This window comes from Rhinopithecus roxellana, chromosome 4 (genome assembly GCF_007565055.1).
Source record: "Rhinopithecus roxellana isolate Shanxi Qingling chromosome 4, ASM756505v1, whole genome shotgun sequence".
In the NCBI taxonomy this organism is placed as follows: domain Eukaryota; kingdom Metazoa; phylum Chordata; class Mammalia; order Primates; family Cercopithecidae; genus Rhinopithecus; species Rhinopithecus roxellana.
In genome coordinates, this window is record NC_044552.1 from 21,924,065 (window position 1) to 21,928,211 (window position 4,147).

At 38.6% G+C, this 4,147-nt stretch overlaps 1 non-coding gene across 1 annotated transcript; it reads left to right on the forward strand.

The window, feature by feature from the left end:
• Positions 1-3,535: 3,535 nt before the first annotated feature.
• TRNAA-AGC lies at positions 3,536-3,607 on the forward strand. The gene has a single exon. It is a non-coding gene; the product is annotated as a tRNA-Ala (tRNA).
• The last annotated feature ends 540 nt before the right edge of the window (positions 3,608-4,147 follow it).

The window sequence follows — 4,147 nt, forward strand, 5'->3', positions numbered from 1 at the left end:
TCACAGTACCTGCCATCAAAAGTTTGGTCTAACAATGCAAACAGATGGCCATAGATACCAACAATTTCTAAGTGAGTGGGTGGATGGACATTGGACAACAGAATAATGGCTTTCAATGAAGTACAATACTGCCAAAAATAATAAGTGAAAAAATAAACAAGTCTGCATTAAATGAATTAGGTAACCTACCCATGCCAAAATATTTCACACTATTTACTTCTCTGTATTTCTTCACTCATCTCATTTTTTCTTCTTTTTGAATAGATAAATGAAATATATTCTGCAAACATCCATTATCATCAGAAGACACCCCATGTGGAAGAAGCAAATTATTTTTGTGCTAAAATGGATATTATCAACTGCAAAGAAAAAGGTGACTATTTCACAAGTGAGCCAGAACCTTTACAGTGTAGTACAAGAGCAATTGCTACCTTTGCTTTTTTCCCCCCTTCTTCAATATGATCACCACGCTTTTCATTACGCAGCTACTCAGTATTTCTAGTCCACTGATTGACATTTTTAAAAGTTTTCAAAGGTATTAATATGAATACACATTTTTTATGTTGAATTAGCCAGAGGAAAGCAATTTCTATCTGCCAACTTTACTTTTTTCTTTTCACCTGGCTGTCTCTCTTCACATTCTAGCCCCAAGAAGGAAATTCCATTTCTTTACTCAATGGCTGCATTCTTAGATCCTGTTTTAAATATCTTTGGTTAATGAGTTCACAAGCAAGGAGTATGAGAAACTGGTGCAAAATCTCCACTAACTTATATGAGTTCAGAAGTTTGTTTCTTTGTCTCTGATTTTTAAGAGCTTTAATAAAATAAAATCAACCTGAGACACATTCATACTAGAAATCCTGAAAACAGGGTTTGTGGAGGACAAAGTCTGCCCTTTCCTCACCAACCTCTTGCCAAATCTTCAGCAAACATTATATAAGACCTCACTAGGGCACGATGGCTCACACTTGCGATCCCAGAACTTTGGGAGGCCGGGGTGGGTGGATCACTTGAGGTCAGGAGTTGGAGATCAGCCTGGCCAACATGGTGAAACCGCATCTCTGCTAAAAAATGCAAAAATTGGCTGGGCATGGCAGTGGGTGCCTGTAATCCCAGCCACTCAGAAGGCTGAGGCAGAAGAACAGCTTCAACCCAGGAGGCGGAAGTTGCGGTGAGCCGAGACCACGCCATTGCACTCCAGCCTGGGTAACAGAGCACGACTCTGCTTCAAAACAAACAAACAAACAAAAACTTATTGAATGGATCAGATAATGAGATTTCAAATTTCCTAGTGGACATCTAGAATTATTGATTGAAGGATTGGATGAGAACTGAGAACTGTTCAACATTGAAGACAACATGTCTTCCTATGAGTGATACTGACCTTGTCAAAGAGAAAATGAATCCAAAAGTCACTCTTTTTCAAACTGTCTTTTGAATTCAGGATTTTTGTCTCTAAAGAAAATATCTGGAGCAGGTGCTTCGGAGGAAATCTGTCTGGCTTTGAAACTTGTCCTGCTACGTGTTGGCTGTGAGCTATGTGGCCCATTATTTCACCTCTGAAAAAGTTGGTTTATCAAAGGAATTATGCACTCATTTAATGTAACCCGTTGTTATTACATTATCCACGTGTAATCTCCAGCTACCTCAAACATTCAGGGTCATATTGACCACAGTCAGAACTCGACCTTGGATTCTATAAGTAGGATTCCAACTTGCCCTTGAGAAACCCAGTTAATTTCAGTGACTTCAAAACTCAAACTTCCCCACACCTAGTAGTAAATGTGCCTCAACTATCACTCTCATGGAAAAGACATTATGATTCAGTTTGAGAGCACTAAATCCTGGATTTGAGAAAACTTTAAAACCAATAAAAGCCTATAAAACAAAACAAAAAGGTGGAAATGCCCATTTCCAATTTAGGGAGGAAAGCAATATACAGCCCCTACAATGAAGAACACAAGATGTTCAGGTAATGTCAATTAAATGGAAGCTCATCTATACTAAAAACATGAGACACATTTTTGTTTCCTCAGCTTTTGTCTGCCTTACTCTGGAAGCCTTAGAAGTGGATGATCAGTGCTTGATGTGTGCTGCAGAAGAAGGAGCTGTCCCCAAGGCTCCCTGCTAATTCAAATAACAAAGCAAGCGAAGAAAGACAGAAAGGGGAGAGAGAGAGCGTACTACATTTAACGGAGTTTCACTCTTGTCGCCCAGGCTGGAGTGCAATGGCGCGATCTTGGCTCACCGCAACCTCCATCTACTGGGTTCAAGCGATTCTCCCGCGTCAGCCTCCCAAGTACCTGGGATTAGAGGCATACGCCACCACACCCGGCTAATTTTGTATTTTTAGTAGAGGCGGACGGATCACCTGAGGTCAGGAGTTTGAGACCAGCCTGGCCAACATGGTGAAACCCCGTCTCTACTAAAAATACAAAAATTAGCCAGGAGTGGTGGTGGGCACCTGTAATCCCAGCTACTCGGGAGGCTGAGGCAGGGAGAATTTCTTGAATCCTGGAAGGGGAGGTTGCAGTGAGCCGAGGTCACACCACTGCACTCCAGCCTGGGTGACAGAGCGAGGCTCTGTCTCAAAAATAAATAAACAGAATAATTGTTTTAAAAACATATGCGTATATATGTTATATATACATATATTAAATATATATATATGTTAGGAAGTAACCACATATTTTTTAATTGAAGAGATTTTGAAAATGAAAATGTCTTTAACCCTGAATAATTTGTTAGAAAATTAAACTTTCAATTTGATGGTCCAGTGTTTGAGTTCCTTTTCAGACCCTGATAGTGTTTTTTGTTTCCCTCACTCAGTTCTAATAGAATCCTAGTAAAACCCAGCTTTCTCCTGGATAAACTTGTCTATGTTTCATTCTCCTTGCATATGTTATTTTGGTTCAACAGAAGTAAGAAAAGCCAGTGTAACTCCATGACTTGAGGCTGTGTATTCTGTTCTACTGCAGGGGAGATCATCTATTTGCAGTTCTTTTGTATCTAGAATGTAGTTATAAGGTCAAACTACCGTGTAAAACATTTACCTGGATTGGTTCTCTTTTTAAATTCTGATATTAATTTGAAATTTTTTTTTCTATTTGTTTTCAAATTTAAAGTACTTTTTTTCTGTATAGTTGTTAGTTTTATTTTTAAATTTGGCTGTGTAAACCATTAACATGATTCCAGTAAACAAAACTATACAGAGAAGTATCACTCAAGAGAAATTTTCAAGCTGCCAGAGATTGTTACATCTTGGGACCCTCTCAGGTGGAGGACTGGAAGAGCCCTTCAAGCCTCTTCTTGGAAGCCAAATTTGGGGTGGGCTGACAAGACTGGAATGGTAATATTTTTGTGTAGCATCAAATTACTCTTCTCTTGATGTACCTGTAAGATAGAATGAAAAACCTAAAGGTTTCAGAAACAGAGTCACATATAAGGGATCTTTGTACTAAATTTCAGATTCTCAAAACGCTCAAAGATGAAATTATAATGTTTAGGATATAAAAAAAGCCATGACTACTATGGAGGGGGTGTAGCTCAGTGGTAGAGCGCGTGCTTAGCATGCACGAGGCCCCGGGTTCAATCCCCGGCACCTCCAGTAGGTGGTGTAATATGTTCCACCGCAAATGACGATGTGCGGGTTTCATCCTGAGTGGCAGTCTCGATTTCCTGTGGTGTTTAAAAAATTCATCCTGATTTACAGGAAGATAATCTGCGCTACTATCCTATGCTAGAAAAGTTTATTTTCTGTTTGTATTTTAAACATTTTCTATTTGTATTTTAAATTTTAAATTGACAAGTAAAATTATAATTTTATAATTATAACACACACATGCATTGTGGAGTGGCTAAATCGAGCTAATTACCATATGCATTACATCACAGTTATTTTTGTAGTGACAACACTTTAAAATCTCATCATGTTTCAATATATTGTATTGTTTTTACCTATAGTCATCATGTTGTACAATAGATTTCTTGAACTTCTTCTAATTGTAATTTTGTATTCTTTTGCCAACATCTTCCCAATGCTTCCCCTACCCTACCAAAGTTACTTGTTGACATTTTTGTTATTCACTTACTCTCTCTCTAGCCACTCTGAGCAATCACTGCTGTGTGGGCTACAGTCTTGTAGTTC